The sequence below is a fragment of the Littorina saxatilis genome, linkage group LG8, assembly GCF_037325665.1.
Source record: "Littorina saxatilis isolate snail1 linkage group LG8, US_GU_Lsax_2.0, whole genome shotgun sequence".
NCBI lineage: Eukaryota > Metazoa > Mollusca > Gastropoda > Littorinimorpha > Littorinidae > Littorina > Littorina saxatilis.
Genome location: NC_090252.1, coordinates 50027660 through 50045613, shown reverse-complemented (window position 1 = coordinate 50045613; position 17954 = coordinate 50027660). Strand labels below are relative to the sequence as shown.

At 42.0% G+C, this 17954-nt stretch overlaps 1 long non-coding RNA gene across 2 annotated transcripts; it reads left to right on the top strand.

The window, feature by feature from the left end:
* The first annotated feature begins 9359 nt into the window (after positions 1 to 9359).
* On the top strand, positions 9360 to 16862 carry LOC138973770 (uncharacterized). 2 transcript variants are annotated; one of them, XR_011458149.1, is made up of 5 exons: positions 9360 to 9711; positions 11402 to 11470; positions 12536 to 12630; positions 14863 to 15033; positions 16574 to 16862. It is a non-coding gene; the product is annotated as an uncharacterized lncRNA (long non-coding RNA). The 2 variants fall into 2 exon arrangements; XR_011458148.1 differs by having other exon boundaries at positions 9362 to 9607.
* Positions 16863 to 17954: the final 1092 nt, after the last annotated feature.

Here is a 17954-nt window from a genome sequence, read left to right as displayed (position 1 = left end):
ACCAAGAGTGCGGAACTGACGAGTGGAAGTGCGGGAACAACAAGTGTATCCCGAAGTCATACCGCTGTGATGGAGATGACGACTGTGGTGATAACAGTGATGAGCTCAACTGTGGTATGTACATGTCAGGTGAAAGAGAGAGAGATGGATGCATGGATTGATGCATGGATAGATGTTTTATTGTATTACTCAGTGAAGTGATCATTACAATTTTCAGACACACGAAGCTTGCTCACAAAGTCATCATAAAAGCAGCAATGTGTACAGACGAACACGAAACAAAAATAATGCGGTTCTTTGAGACATAAAAAGGATGACAGAGAACTGTAGCAAAGGATGAGCAAGCAAGCAAGGCTTGGAATGATTGTGACAAGTACTAATGTACAGATGGACACACACACACACACACACACACACACACACACACAGACACACACCGCAGACACAATCACAATCACACACACAAACACAAACACACACACACACACATACACACACACACACACACGCACACACACATTCTCTCTCCTTCTCTCTCTCTCTCTGTCTTTCGCTCTTTCTCTCTCTCTCTCTCTCTCTCTCTCTCTCTCTCTCTCTCTCTCTCTCTCTCTCTCTCTCTCTCTCACACACACCGGCGCGCGCGGACACAGTATAAATCTGCCCATAGGGCGACCATTGTAAAAATGGGTTTTATGGTTACCAGTGCTATATCAGTTGTTTTTCAAGCAATATTAACTTAATTTTGTATTTATGTAATCGAGTGCCGAAACACCACAATCACTTTTGGAGGCGAAATCCAATCAAACAGGATTGAGAATTTTAGAGCTTATTTCTAAGCCCTATAAAAACTGTTATGCATTCGCAAAGGAACCCATGAACATACAGAGAGTGTTACGTTCGATATATCACAAAAGGTGATTATGAACGGTTAGTTACTGCTAACTAACTAACCACACCACGATCCACTCTCGCAGTCATGCAAATAGATAGAATCGACAAAAGTATAAGTTTCAGACGCCTGTTTATATACTATCTCGCCACCTCCCTCGAGACTTCACTCCAAAAGATGTTTTACGTTCAAAACGTAAAAATAGGTCACTGACAAAAAATGCCAGTTAAAGTTTAGAAAATGATAACACGCTGATCCCGTGTATAGATAAAAAAAATATACTGTTCTGTCAAAAGCGCTGGTTAATACAGGTGTCACACACCCCACGTTGTCACCACTCAAATGAAATCATAAATATAAAAGATGACTAGGTGGTATACAGGGTGCAATGAACATGGTGCACTTAGCTTGCTGCCACTGAGTGGGCGACCCGTAAATAGTCTATCCCCACAACTGCTCCGTTGAATGAAGTGCCGGCTGGCGTGGAAACGAAGCAGGGATTAGTGGAGATATCAGGCGCCTCACTCAAGTCGCTGAAGGTCCTCCCCGTAGTCTACCAGAAATAGCAGAAATGAAGAAGGGTAGGATGACGACAGCGACAGCAACCACCAGAACACCAGAACACCAGGTTACAGCATACAGCAGATGTTCCGGTCACAGCATACAGCGGACGTTCCGGTTACAGCATCCAGCAGATAAGTTGGTAAGAAGGCTGCAACATAAAGCATCGGTGCACTAAACATGCCACGCTACCCTTCACACTCCACCTTTAAACATGTCACCCTTCTATATTTCATAGAGCACGTGGGCCTGCACAAACGAACTTTTAAAACAACAAATAAGCTATTTTCCTTCCTTCTCTCCATATCTGCAAAAACCATATACAGATTAGTATTTTAGCGTCACAAGGAGCAAATTACTAGATGTGCTAACCTGGAAAGAACAACAGAGTATTTCATTCCACAAACATTGACTCGTCAAACAGTGTTTATAATAACGATTTATTACCTCAACAGCCTAATGAATGTAGCTCTCCTTAAGCGAATCCGCTTCCTTTGTATGGCTTTCGCCCGTCGACGATTTAGAAGCCACACCTTTGGTACTGAGTTTATCTTCTGCGTTGAAATTCTCCAACCCTCAGCCCAGAAACACCTGACAACCTCGTCGTCAGAAACATATGGTGGCGATAGGCGGTGACTCCTCCCTTGTCCTAAGAGCCCTCCTGTACTAATGCAGAGCAGGCACGATGACATCAAAAATATCACCCCGTGTTGAAATCCTCCAACTCTTAGATGAACAAGTACCGTCTCCCTATCGTGCCTATGTTAAAGTGGGGACGTTTCAAGTCTTCCCCAAAACACCTTGAAAATATCACGTGACTCCGCGTGTCACATATTCAGTTCAGCCATAGCCGATTTTGCCCAGACAGCAAAATCACCCACGTGGAACCCCTGCAAAACGAAATCCCCGTGGTGTGCTATGCTCTGTCAGCGGTTTCATACCGTCACCCCGACTCAAGCACAGGCGCTTTCCATCACAATTTGAGAATAGGCTCCCGACAGAGTGTTCCTTTCTCCGTCCATGTCACTAAATCGTGACAGAGAGACAAAAGCCGTCAGACCCCATCACAAACAGAACTCTACAATCCACAGGTGTTGCCTTGCGAGCTATAAATTGCTCGCAACTTCTAAGGCGAACAACTCTGCAGAGTCTGCTGTGAAGGGCGACGGTAGTCTCCCTTTCACACTCGCCCCCGTTTGAATGAACTTTGTCCTCAAAGTTCCGAACCATGGACCCGCCAAGCTTAGGTCCCTCCCAGGTTCGTGGAATGGGAACAGCTCGAAAATGATTCAGTGGCCATAACACCATTCCTGAATATATCATGTCGAGTCCCATCCCTGTCGGCGACGCCAAATGTAACCGAGTGCCGAAACACCACAATCACCTTTGGAGGCGAAGTCCAATCGAACAGGATTGAGACTTTTAGAGCTTATTTCTAAGCCCTATAAAAACTGTTATGCATTCGCAAAGGAATCCATGAACATACAGAGAGACAAAGCCGCCAGACCCCATCACAAACAGAACTCTACAATCCACAGGTGTTGCCTTGTGAGCTGTAAATAGCTCGCAACTTCTAAGGCGAATAACTCTACAGAGTCTGCTGTGAAGGGCGACGGTAGTCTCCCTGTCACATTTACATTATTATGCATTGTCAAGATTAAAATATAGGTGTTTTACATGGTCGCCTCGATGAGAATAATAAATGTACTCTCAGTTAAAAATAGCGCATAGGGTCAATGTTGTCAGTCCAATGAAATTGGAGAAAAGGCGCCAAACCTTAGTGCAACCGATTTTCTGTCGCCTTAAATCGAAAGTGTTGTAAACTGGCGGCTTTAGGGCGACATTTGGTCGACCGAAGTAGGCCTTAAGATTTATATATATATATACACAGATTATCAAGCACATGCACAGACATCATATCAGGAGCATATAAGTTGTAAACATGCGAAAATCCAAGTGTAGGTTGTTGACACAAAAAGAAGAAAGGACAAGAAAAGAGAATTGCTCTCAAATAGTACATAATGAGCAAGCAAACAAGGCTGGGAAGGATAATGACACCTACTAATGGACTCTCAGTCTCTCTAACTGTCTCTATTTGGGGTTTATTATTATTATTATATGAATTCTTATATTGCGCGCGTATCTCCAGAATCGGACTCAAGGCGCAGGGATCTATTTATGCCGTGTGAAATGGAATTTTTTCACAATACATCACGCATTCACATCGACCAGCAGATCGCAGCCATTTCGGCGCATATCCTACTTTTCACGGCCTATTATTCCAAGTCACACGGGTGGACATTTTTTTTTTATCTATGCCTAACCAATTTTGCCAAGAAAGACCCTTTTGTCAATCGTGGGATCTTTAACGTGCACACCCCAATGTAGTGTACACGAAGGGACCTCGGTTTTTCGTCTCATCCGAAAGACTAGCACTTGAACCCACCACCTAGGTTAGGAAAGGGGGGAGAAAATTGCTTACGCCCTGACCCAGGGTCGAACTCGCAACCTCTCGCTTCCGAGCACAAGTGCGTTACCACTCGGTTTGTCTGCCTCTCTCTCTGGATATGTATGTCTCTCTCTGTCTATCTGTCTCTCTCTGTCTATCTATCTCTCTCTGTTTCTTTCTGTCTCTGTCTCTGTCTCTGTCTCTCTCTCATCATCATCATCATCATCATCATCATCATCATCATCATCATCATCATCATCATCATCATCACCATTTATTTTATAATTGTGTGTCTGTGCGTCCCAAGGATAGATTGTAAGAAAATGCATAGCCTTAAATCTTAATCCTTGTAAAAATAAAGTTCAATTCAATTCAATTCTCTCTCTCTCTCTCTCTCTCTCTCTCTCTCTCTCTCTCTCTCTCTCTCTCTCTCTCTCTCTCTCTCTCTCTCTCTCTCTCTCTCTCTCTCTCTCTCTCTCTCTCTCTCTGACGTCCGGTTCGGAGGTCTGGGGACTCTCTGCTGATGAACAAATTGTTGAAAGAGTACATGTGTCTGCCATTAAAAGGTTTGTGGGTGTCCATTCGAAGTCACCAAGGCATATAGTCTAGTTTACGGTCAAACAGGACGTTATCCTCTGTTTGTGGTAACGCACATAAAGTGTAGCCTATGAAGTTTTGGCTTCGATTAACCCGGATGGATGGCAACAGGTACCCCAAGAAAACGTATAATAACAAAAATATGTTATTGTCTATACAAAGTCAAAATGACACGACATGGGCTTGTGACGTTCGTAATGTTTTGTACAAGTATGGATTTGGTAAAGTGTGGGAAGCACAAGGTGTTGGTGATATTTTCACGTTTGTAAGAGAATTTCGCCAAAGATTGTCCGATTGCTTTAGACAGGATTGGCATAGTTCCCTTGAATCACACGTGTTTTATAATGTGTATTCGTTATTTAAGCAGTCCTTGTGTATGAGTGGTTATTTGTATCAGATAAGAAATGTTCATTTGAGGAGAATGTTAGCACGTTTCAGATTTGGTATGTCACCCTTAAATAACCACTATTTACAGTATAAACCCAATGTGAATAACGTAGACAGACTTTGCCCTTTGTGCTCAGATGATACACTGGAGACGGAAGTACATTTTTTACTTGTTTGTCCCGCATATAATGAGATCAGAGTTGAATTAATAGCCTCAAAGTATTATCGGAACCCATCCATGTTTAGAATGTGCCAATTACTATCCTCAACAAATGGCCAAGTGGTAAGACAAATAGCAACGTATATTTACAAAGCACTACGATTTCGCACTGATTCTCTGGAAAATGCAGAGTTGCAAGATGCAGGTCCATAATGTTGCTTTTTCTGCTTATTTTAAACATTGTTCGCTCGTATTATGTGTCACCAGTCTTGTTATGGGCCCGAGGCCTAACAAATAAAATGTCCGACTCCGACTCTCTCTCTCTCTCTCTCTCTCTCTCTCTCTCTCTCTCTCTCTCTCTCTCTCTCTCTCTCTCTCTCTCTCTCCTTTCTCTCTCTCTCTCCTCTCTCTCTCTCTCTCTCTCTCTCTCTCTCTCTCTCTCTCTCTCTCTCTCTCTCACACTCTGTACATGTACGGTTTTGATGAAGTATGGGAAAACCAAGGTGTTGGCGATGAGAGGGCGTTCCTAACAGCATTTAAAGAAACACTTATTTCATCCTGTAAGCAAACCTGGCTTGAAAATGTACAAGGAAGTGAACGTTTCTCTCTGTACAGAACCTTCAAATCAACCCTAACATTATCCAACTATTTAAGTGCTTTGAAACATATTAAAGCTAGAAATCTTCTGATTAGATTTAGATTGGGAGTATCTCCTCTGAAAGTGCATCGATTTCGCTTTAATTTAAATGCAACCTCCGCTGATTTTGTTGTGGCAGTGTTGAAGATGAAGTCCACTTTGTTTTAGTATGCTCTAAATATGCTGAGTTAAGAGAATATTATATTCCACGAAAATACACTAGAATCCCATCATTGTTCAAACACTAGTAAGCCGCTTTTGCTACGTTTTTCTACATTTGTCATGGAGGCGCTTTCCATTCGTAATCCGTAATCCGGAAACGAAACAGGGCGATACTCCCTTACAAAGCATACACGCGCTCGTAAACATACACTCACAGATACACACCATTCATATGACCACACGCAAACACAAACAACAATGTACGCGCAAGTGTGTGAAAAACACACCGGAATTATTGGAATAGGATTATATATAATGAGTTGGATGTTCTTGTTTTTGTTACATTTAGTCAAGTTTTGACTGAATGTTTTAACATAGAGGGGGGAATCGAGACGAGGGTCGGTGTGTATGTGTGTGTGTGTGTGTGTCTGTCTGTCTGTGCGCGTGTGTGTGTAGAGCGATTCAGACCAAACTACTGGACCGATCTTTATGAAATTTGACATGAGAGTTCCTGGGAATGATATCCCCGGACTTTTTTTCTTTTTTTCGATAAATACCTTTGATGACGTCATATCCGGCTTTTTGTAAAAGTTGAGGCGGCACTGTCACACTCTCATTTTTCAATCAAATTGATTGAAATTTTGGCCAAGCAATCTTCGACGAAGGCCGGACTTCGGTATTGCATTTCAGCTTGGTGGCTTAAAAATTAATTAATGACTTTGGTCATTAAAAATCTGAAAATTGTAAAAAAGAAATTTTATAAAACGATCCAAATTTACGTTCATCTTATTCTTCATTATTTTCTGATTCCAAAAATGTTATATTTGGATTAAAAACAAGCTCTGAAAATTAAAAATATAAAAATTATGATCAAAATTAAATTTTCGAAATCAATTTAAAAACACTTTCATCTTATTCCTTGTGGGTTCCTGATTCCAAAAACATATAGATATGATATGTTTGGATTAAAAACACGCTCAGAAAGTTCAAACGAAGAGAGGTACAGAAAAGCGTGCTATCCTTCTCAGCGCAACTACTACCCCGCTCTTCTTGTCAATTTCACTGCCTTTGCCACGAGCGGTGGACTTACGATGCTACGAGTATACGGTCTTGCTGAAAAATTGCATTGCGTTCAGTTTCATTCTGTGAGTTCGACAGCTTGACTAAATGTTGTATTTTCGCCTTACGCGACTTGTTTACTATGTGCATTTGTATGCTGATGCTTGAGATGTGCTCATATCCATGAAAAGGGCTCAAGGCCTACTTATTAAAACATTCAGACTTCTATAATAATAATAATAATAATAATTCTCTTTATTTATATAGCGCCTTATCCGAAGTTCAAAGCGCTTTATGCCGTGTGAGATGGAATTTTTTACACAATATATCACGCATTCACATCGACCAGCAAACCTCAAGCCTGTTAGGCGAATGTTCACCTTTCGCGGCCTTTATTCCAAGTCACACGGGTATTTGATGGACATTTTTATCTATGCCTATACAATTTTGCCAGGAAAGACCCTTTTGTCAATCGTGGGATCTTTAACGTGCACACCCCAATATAGTGTACACGAAGGGACCTCGGTTTTTCGTCTCATCCGAAACACTAGCACTTGAACCCACCATCTAGGTTAGGAAAGGGGGGAGAAAATAGCGGCCCGACCCAGGGTCGAACACGCAACCTCTCGATTCCGAGCGCAAGTGCGTTACCACTCCGCCACCCAGTCTCTGCCTTAAATTGCTTGCTCTCTCTCTCTCTCTCTCTCTCTCTCTCTCTCTCTCTCTCTCTCTCTCTCTCTCTCTCTCTCTCTTTCTCTCTCTCGAGTTATCTGCCCCTGGCAACCAGCGAGCAGCATCTACTTCGAGCTCCCAAAACTTCATCATTTTTACGTGTGTGTGGAACGCCAACATCGTCTAAAATGTGTGTACCAGTGGCTTTAGAGTCTGTGCTTCGAATACTGACAGAAAAATACCATCTCACCACCTGGGACATTCACAGTGAAGGCGAATGTACAACGCTAATTGTAAGGTGGAATAGTTTCAGTGAAGCGGCCATTGAAAACCAAGCCTTGCAGCGTGGTGTGACCCGATACCGAAAAAGGTCACCCAGTGAGCTCAGGCGTGACGCCTGCCGTGCAGCATCGAGACAACAAACAGCACAACAACAGGCACAGGAATCTGCGCCTCACACTGAACCCCATCAAGGTACTGTGCAAGAAAATGACATTACCACAACTTCCACGACCCAAGAATCCCGCGACATAGGCCTTTTCCAAAGCCCACCCCCACCATCCCTTTCGCAAATGCCCTCACCAGGATGCTTCGATTCGCCGGAGAAGGTGGAAAGGGAGGAGGAGAAAATAAGGGCCAAAGTGACGCTGAAAGTACTGAAAGTTTACATGAACATTTGAACAAAACGGAAAATGAGAACTTTGTGATGCTTTTGACGCCCCTGATTCGATTCAGACAATGACAGTGTGCAACAGATCTGGGATGACCAGGTTGCCGGTCTAGAGTTCTACTTGACAACGTTCCCAGGCGAAGTTAGGAACGCTGTCATTTCGTCTGAAACTCTCCATGTAGTGAGAACAATTGTGGTTGACCAGAGATACGGAAAGAATTCACTACATGCTGTAACTGACTCGGCAGTGTTCGAGTATAACATGACTGAAGGGCAGGTGACAGACTGGTGCCCCTTTGGACTGAAGGGCGAAACACGGTTGGCCGTGTACAACGGCGTAAGAAGGTGGCCGAAGGCCGATCACCTGAGGTATGCCCAACATATCGATAGAATGAAGGATCATATTTGTGCCTGTTGTCAAGTAATCAAACAAGTAGGCCAGAGTGACAACCCTGACGCTGTCGCCCGTGACTCCTGACCGGGAATGCAGGGATAGTGTCGCTTTGCACTTACCGCAGAATTCAAAACGCACGTGGAAGACGTGTTATGTACAAACTCTGTGACTTGATGGGCATACACACCAAGAATGTTTACCAAATCGCATTCGATTCGCGCGTGATAACAACAGCAGAAATACAAACTTTAAACAGACCAAGTGTTGAACTGAAGAAATAACATGGTTATCCATGATATTATCCTATGTACATATCGCGATCGTTTCGATCCCCTCTCTCTCTCTCTCTCTCTCTCTCTCTCTCTCTCTCTCTCTCTCTCTCTCTCTCTCTCTCTCTCCCTCCCTCCCTCCCTCCATTGCACACCGGTTGGACCGTATATAAGGTAACGTCAAATTATGCTTGTGCAACGTATGTGGGAGTATCACTTATACCCTCAGGATATCTCTTATCCTGTTGCGTAGCGTTACAAGCAGAGAACAGTATACCGAAATGGGAAGGGGAAAAAATGGATCGGGAATTTACAGGACGTCCGCTGTGCTCTCAATCTTCAGTAGTTATAAGTCCCTCTTAGTTTATCCGAGTTGAATCTGTCTAGATAATGCCATTTTCTCCACCCCTTCTTTTGTACTTTTTTAATTTTTTTTTGACTGTGCTTGAAATGAAAGTTATTTGTTAGATCGTTTCTACTTTTTTGTCACTTGAAACATGGCGGACATCGGATGAAGTCACGAGTGGGGCGGTTTCGCCCTGCGAAAAGAAGCTTCGTGCCGGTTGTGGATCGACTACAGTACAAGTAGGGTCGGCAGGCCCAAAACACGCAAAATAAACCTAGATTCCTCTTCTGGTTCCTCGCGTTGCGAGTCGTCATGGGTTCGCTCCTCAGCCGATTCAACCCAGCAAGGACTCCAAGTAGGTCAAGGACTGGGAGACGGTGACGGCGACTGGGCAAAATCCCAAAGTAGACTAGATCATTAGATGAAAGGACGTTATACCCATTCCTTAAAATTCCAAAGGTATGTAAATGACTTAGGACATAAATCGGAGGGTTAGATTGCAGTTGATTCGGAGCAATGAATTTACAACGCTAAAGTTCAAAACTTCTACACCATGACCATACAATTTACAAATTACTTTTTTTTTTCATTCAATTTCAAACTCAAAGATTCCATTTTGTTCTGTCTGTGTTTGAACTGCATTTCGACTCTCAGCATCATGATATTGATAATGACGCAGAGCAATCAACACCTACTGAGCTAAGTTCCTTGTTATGTCTGTTGGCTAGTACAACAGTACAACTTGAACTACAAGTACAAGGGCCATGAGGTTGACATAATTTGGGGTTGGTTAATTTTGTTTGTGATGTTGCCACATAAGGCTTTAGCAGTTTTTAGTCCCATGACTCATTGAATGTTTTAAAGATCTACATATAAATGTCTACACACCAATGTCTCATGCACTGAGGAATTCCTGTTATGATGATGTATTGGTAACAATTCTGCAGATTGCTCCAATTGTAATACTCACTAATACTGGTATGATCATAATGACATGTAGTACTCACTACTGCTGACTCAATCAGTCAATGAAATTAAGCCATGAACCTACAGTGTTGCAACTGGATTTGTTACACATATATATTTGTTATGCGGTGTCTGCATGAGGAGAGGTACAACCTCTGTCCCCTCTGTTAAAATAGCAAAATCTAGATCGGCACTTTTCAGGGTGAGTACGGGTAAGGTCATCAAATCTAGTTTTTATGCCACATGTTTGCCAAGATCTGCAGTCTTGGTTGGAGCAAAACAACGTTTGATTTGGAACAAAAAGGACTGGGTGGTCGGGTGGTAACGCACTTGCGCTCAGAAGCGAGAGGTTGCGATTTCGACCCTGGGTCAGGGCGTTAGCAATTTTCTCCCCCCTTTCCTAACCTAGGTGGTGGGTTCAAGTGCTAGTCTTTCGGATGAGAAGAAAAACCGAGGTCCCTTCGTGTACACTAGATTGGGGTGTGCACGTTAAAGATCCCATGATTGACAAAAGGGTCTTTCCTGGCAAAATTGTATAGGCAAAGATAAAAATGACCACCCAAAATACCCGTGTGACTTGGAATAATAGGCCGTAATAAGTAGGATATGCGCCGAAATGGCTGCGATCTGCTGGTCGATGTGAATGCGTGATGTATTGTGTAAAAAAAATTCCATCTTACACGGCATAAATAAATCCTTGAGTCCGAGTCTGGAGATACGCGCGCGATATAAGACTTCATATAACATCCTGACTGCTTGCTGTGCAGAGGAAGTGTTCTTTTTAAGAAATGCATTCAAATAAAACAAATGGAGAAATGCCCACTGAACAGAAACAGCCAGGCTCCTAATGTGTGGTATGAATCCAAGTTGAGAGAGATCAGCTGAGCTAGGATTTTACATGGAACAAGATCATCCCTCCACTTGCATACATACCAGAAATGAACATACAGTGTGCCTGATGTGGTGATCAAGTGACATTTTGCTATGAATTTGTTTAAGCAACTAGTAGCTTCTTCAGCGTTAATTCATTAAACAATTACTCTTGTTCTTAGCACATAGAACACCTTGCTAAGTTAAGTTATGCGTGTGTTTGTTATTGCAATGTAAGACCTCATGACATAGATATTATTATATAACAAAATAACACATGATGAGATTCTAAATATGTTTTGTTTACTTGCAGGTCTCAGTTATTACCAAGCCCTGCCTCATTCTTCCCGCAACAGTGACATGGTGCTGTTATAGAACACAAGTAAGGCTTTTGATCATTTCCAAAATACACTAGCAATAGATTGTGAGTGCAACTGGTAATGAGAATATTTTACCACAAAAGGCTAAAGTACAAATAACAGATTTATGATGTTGGAAAAAGAAGTCCGCCAGAGCAAGTGATTAGTGTACCAGTTAGCTAGGGTGGATATATTATATAATTACAATTTACAGTCAGCATAAAATGTTGAGGCCAGTCTTGAATTGTTCTTGCCCTGTGAATTCACCGGCAAATCAGATGGCATGAAGAAATCAATGGTATATTATGCTCTGCATTGAATGAACCATCTCCAGTCATTCTGAGTGACACACCTCTTTAAAAAAAACATGCCAGTAATTAAATCCAGGCTACATGGGGATGGAAAATGACCCTGGCAATTTCAACCTCTGCTTGTGCCTTTGTGTAGCAGGATTGGATATGGATCTTCAAAGGCCTTAGTTCATTTGTTTGTATCATGTATGACGTTATAAGTTAATACTATTAGTCAATTTCAAATATCAGAGTTATTTCAGAGCTTTCTAACCTCAAACCCTGTCTGCCCCGTGGAATCTAGTTTGTAATTCAAAAGGGTATTTTGATTTTGACTCAGTTTCTTTCTTGCAAGTTCATTCTTTTCTCGTTCTAGGTACTAAACCACTACTGATGACTGCCTGCATCAGGGTTATAATTTATGAAGAAGTCAAAATGCACATATATATAACAGTTTACAATTTAAAGGCACACTTGCCTTGTCACTATAGTGTGGGTCACTGTCTCAGATATTATATGGCTATGCTTTAACATGGAATCCCTCATCTTGGCCACATACCATCTTGCTGTGGTGAGTTAACTCAAAATATGGGATATTTTCACAAACATTCAAGCTGATCTATGTTGGTATGCGTCCAAGTAGAGGGATGATCTTATCCCAAGTAAAAGCCTGACAAGATCTGAGACTGTGATTGTGAAGCAAAATGTTTTACATAGCAAAGTAAGCCTTTAACGAGAAAGTATGTCTATTGCACTGGGTGTTTTATTATTATTACAGTATATATATTTTTCTTCCAGGTAGTCTCTCTTTAAACTGACTTTCTACACCATGGTGTCTCTGGCAGTGTTATATTGGCAGAAGACAGTTGGAACTGGATATCCTCATTTAGATGGTAGGCATGTTTTCGGCTTTTGTGTTGCTTTGGTGTATGTGTGTATGGTGTGTGTGTGTCTGTGTTAAGGCCATGTCAGACGCACAACACAAAACAGTGTTTCCTTTCAAAACAAACACAAAACAGCGTGTTTCCCATGTGACATCCCCCAAAACGCGTTTCAGAAAACACTGTTTCGTGTTTTTGCATCGTGTTTTGGGTTTTAGAGCATGCTCTAAAATCTAAAAACACGTTTTGGTAGTCAGCCAATGAACGCGGACGATCAACTCAAGTGACTCGGTTTCCGGCACCACGGAGATAGAAAAAAATGGCAGACTCAGATGTGGTACCGATTCAGGGTAGTATCGGACCCATGAATCCTAACTAGAGTCTATGGATCCTGTCACGATTGAAGAGAGGCAATAATATCAGTGGGCGCTGCCAGCCGTGTTGTTTACAAACCCAAACACAGCGCAGTAGCTGGACGGGTCAAGCTGACACTGACCGTATCAGTGGACACTGACCGTATCAGTGGGCACTGCCAGCCGTGTTGTTTACAAACTCAAACACAGGGCGATAGCTGGACGGGTCAAGCTGACACTGACCGATATTTCTGTGAAAACACGCACCGCGCTTCATCTGTGTGTTTCGCATGTGACATCCCCTCTTTAAAAACATGTGTTTCCCCGACGTTTTGAGATGGTGTTTTTGTCGAAAACAGGGTTTTGTGTTGTGCGTCTGTCTCCGCCTTTAGACACATACCAGAAATAAACACACTGTTTGCATGCTGTGGTGAAGTGACATTTTGTGATTTGTTTTTTTAATGAACTAGTACAGGTAGCTTTTACAGCATTTATTCATAACACAATCGCACTTTTTGGGGTATGTGAACAAGTTAAGAGATCAGGGTTCGACACTAGCGGGGGCGGGGGGCGGAACGCCCCAGAGTTTTGTGTTCCGCCCCAAACATTGCCGAAGCTTGGGGCCCACTCCGCCCAAGGATAAATTCCAACAATGACAAACCGAAAATTCTAATGCCAGCAGAGCCAATCACTAAAAATCGCCAGTCAAAGTCGTCACTGAAATTTGCGTTACGATCAATGCCGCAGTCAAGAAAAAACACATTCAAATCGTCGAAGGACAATGTCGTAAGGGAAATAACTCGCAGATTGCGCTCTTTAGCGTGAGAGATAAGTATCGCCTTCAAATGCCAAACGCAAAATGTGGCGACACATCCCTGGTGTAAAAAGACATGGAAATGAAGATGAAGAACAGGGTGGAGAGAAACGAAAAAAGGAGACCGATGCAGCCAAAAGCGCGAAGCGCTGTCGTAATTTCAATGTCAAATGGTTGAAAGAATTTCCCTGGCTTCAGTACGATGAAGAAAAACAGACAATCCATTGCCGCACGTGAATACTGAGAGTGGGCCCCAGATTTTTTTTTTCCGCCCCAGCAATTTCCATCTCTGGGGCCAGTGTGGCCCCAGGCCAAATTAGTTAGTGTCGACCCCTGGAGATCATGTCTTATCCCATTTTAAAGCCCTACCAGATCTGAGACGGTGAGCCAAATTGTTTTCATGAGAAGGAATGTGCCTTTTAGTGAAATCTATGTACTTTACAAAACATATTTTAAGAAATGAAATGTGTTACAAGTAACAGCCATAGGAGTGATAGCCTGTAGGTGGAATAATAATCTTCAATTGCCTAGAAATGATTATCTGGTTAAGAATGACCTCTTCAAGAAAATTAATGCAAAGCATTTTGATGTTTGTGACGATTAGTTACTCTTTATCACGTTTGGTCGCTGATTTTGCTGTCAGTGTCAGTGTTGGGCAGGTGTGCGTCCATGATGTCATTGCTATTGAAAACTAATCTGTACTGTAAAGTAAATGTACCCATACATGGCAGTTGTCTGGTCAAACCGGGGGCCAGCCATGACTGGGACTGATGTATCCTCAGGCACTCGACACCAGGTGGGCGTGGGCCAGTGGTTGGGGTGTGATTCCCTGCCTTACACCACCACAAAGTGTTGTATCAGTAGACAAGACTGAGCAGAACTTCTGCCCCCCCCCCCCCCCCACTCCCCTCACCTATTGACCACTCAGTGCCATGTGCCTGTGGCTGTATCATAAACACTTTGTGACAATAGTTGTTACCTCCTTAGAACATATCTTGTGATGCTCCTCAGTGTTTGATGTATGCTAACTGGTGTACTTATGACATAGTGTTCATATGAAAGTTTTATGTGTTGCAGCTCATCCAGATCACAGGTACACAAAGGAGCTGGTTCCAGTGAAAACATAGGCACATGGAACTGCTTATGGACTACTTTAGAAAGTGTGCGGTTACAACCAAGACTCTCCAGTTAGGAAGGTCTGCGGAAGGGTGCTTGTTCTGTTTCCTCGGACAGGCTTTTCAAGACTAGGTAGGTTAAACCTCATGATTGGGCTTTAATTATGAATGCACTTCAAAGTTCACTTATTTCAGGTAAAAAAAAACCACAGAGCTCTCTTTCTCTCTCTTTCTATTGGTCTGTTATTCATAGAATGACACTAACAGTGACACAAGTAAAAAATCTGTATCATTGTCTTGACCTCTAGAAATTTGGTAGAGAATAAGATGACTAATAGTATTATTTTGATTATTTTATGGTCATTACTGTGGACTCCCCCCCCCCCCCCCCCCACACACACACCACCCCACCCCTGCCCCTTTTAAGACACCCCAATCTAAGACTCCTTCCTATTAATGACCCTGTTTACGCAGACTTCTTGTTCATAACATCTGTAAATTCACTCCCATTTTAAATTTAAGACTTGCTCCTTTTTAAGACCTGATTTTGCTTATTTTGGATTTCGAAAAAGAGAACAACAAATCCCCACTCTCTAGCCAGGCACATGATTTTTGTATGAACCAAGTTGAGGGATGGCATTTGTATAGGCCTGACCAGATCTGAGATGTTGAATCTATTGCTTACAAAGAAAGCATTGTGTCATTAAAGGCACACTACTTCTCTTCGCCGTCTCAGTTCAGGCCAGGCTTTAACATAGGATAAGCTCATCCCTCAACTTGGTCACATATGAACAATCAACACACTGACTTCTTGCTGTAGTGATCGAGTCAGATTTGCCAAGGCGTGTACATGAAATAAGATCATAATTCTAAATGCTGAAGTAACATTCTGTTTCCTATGAAGCTAGGCTTGATTTTTGGTATGAATCCAAGTTAAGGGATAGCATGTGTAAAAGCAGAATTGTTTACAGAGGCAGCTTTGTGTTATTAAAGGCATCTCAGATCACCTGCCAGGCTTTTTTTTATTATTTTTTTTTTTTTACATGGGGTAAGACTATCCCTCCACTCCGGCACATACCAGCAATAAACACAGTGGTTACTTGTGATGAAATAGTGGCAAGACAGATGATTTAAGCATCACATAACCTTCCTAAGTGAAGTCAAGTCGTGTGTGTGTGAGCATAGAATGTTGAGGACAGCCTTGAAATTTTCTGACTGTGTGAATTCAACAGAACTGCTGTAAATCTGGCGCAGTATAGTTTTTATTGTATGAAACTTCATTTCCAGTCAGGTGCTATGAAGAAATCATATCAGGTTATGCTTTGCAGTGAACCACCACCAGTATTTATTTATTTATTAAGGAGATTTCTATAGCGCATAACTAAAAGCACTATTTCTGAGTAACACGTCATCTTAATTAAAGCATGCCAGTATCGCCAGGCTCCTTTTGGGTGGTAAATGTGGATCTTCAAAAGCCTAAGTTAAAAAAACAAGATGTAAAAGTACATTTTGAATAGTAGGTTTTTTTCAGAGGGCAGATATCACAAGATATGATTGTTCAACTGCATGTATGCCTCATTACTAAAACAAAAATTAAGTGGTATTTTACTCGTCTTTCTGGTAAAACATATACACCATCAATATATTATAATAATGATCTTGCTTGTTTACAGATGGACAACAGCTGCTGCCAGGACTAGGTTACGCATAAAGAAAACAGTCAACACTTGGCTGGTGCTGGAGCTTCTTTGATGTCTATATCAACAAAAAAAAGACAGACAGATACCAGCTCATTCAAGACCATATCCCCATTTTACTCACACAGAACAGAGAGCCATCTTCCGCCTTCGCACAGGACACTGCTGTCTGAAGGTACACCTCAAAAGGATAGGTTTTGCACCTACAGCGGACTGTGGCTAGGGTAGGAAGAACAGACTCTGCAACACGTTCTGAGAGGGTGGCCTTTCCGCCACCCTGTGCAACAAGACTAACTTGGCCAGAGAGCACACATCCAAATGTAAACACTGAACACTGAAGAGGAAGAAGAAGAAGGTGCCCACACAGAAGGGCATGAATCTACTTTAAGGGCAGAAAGGTTTATAGACTTGTAGCAGATAACATGATTGTTGAGAAAAATTACCTTAAAGGAGAAAACGAACAAGCTAAATAGGCTGTACAGTACTTCACTGAACAATTTATAAGGTTCCCTGTAATGTATTAAGTATCAAGAACATTTACAGATCACAAGACATTGTGTTTTTCTTTGTTTGCAATACATATTTTTCACAATAAAAAGATATGCACTTGGCAAGATCCTTAAAATGTAAAACTAGTACGTGTGACAATTTTGAATTGTTCAGAGATGGTTTTGCTTCAGTGGTAAATGTTTTAGCTTTGTTATAAGATTCCGTTACTGAAGCATACTTTAAAACCTTGACCTTCCAAGTCTTGAACAACATACCCTAACTGTGTTAGCACCCTGGGCTGCGATCATTGTGTTGAGCTACTTAACAGAGGACTCCTTGGTTTTATTACATATACTTTGGTTAACTTTAATTATTTGATAAATAATTCTAATACAGGACAACTCCCCCATCAAATGTAGAAATGTCGTCTGCATTTTTATTTTGTATACTGCATATTTTAAAAGGCTATTTTTTGTGCACAAAACATGCATCTGCAGGGAGGTTTAGAGGGTGAAGTTAGGATCTATTATGGGGCATGCAGCACCACACCCATTTTGTGTGTGTGTATTTGTGTTGACACATAAGACACTGTCATTCCAGCAGAAACCTGTGATGATGCACATTTTATTGCAGTAACCAGCTGAAATTGTATGTACGTTGTTATGAAATTGACAAATGATCCCTGCTTTGCAATCCTGGGTTAATGATTTGCCAAAATTAAAACGTGGAGGAAAAAGTGAGTGTAAAACCTATTCTGGTAGGTGGTGGTGGTGGTGGTGGTGGTGGTGGTGGTGTTGTGTGTGTCTGGTTAGTGGTGTGTGTGTGTGTGTGTTGGAGTGTGTGTTAAACAAACAACAACGACAAACAA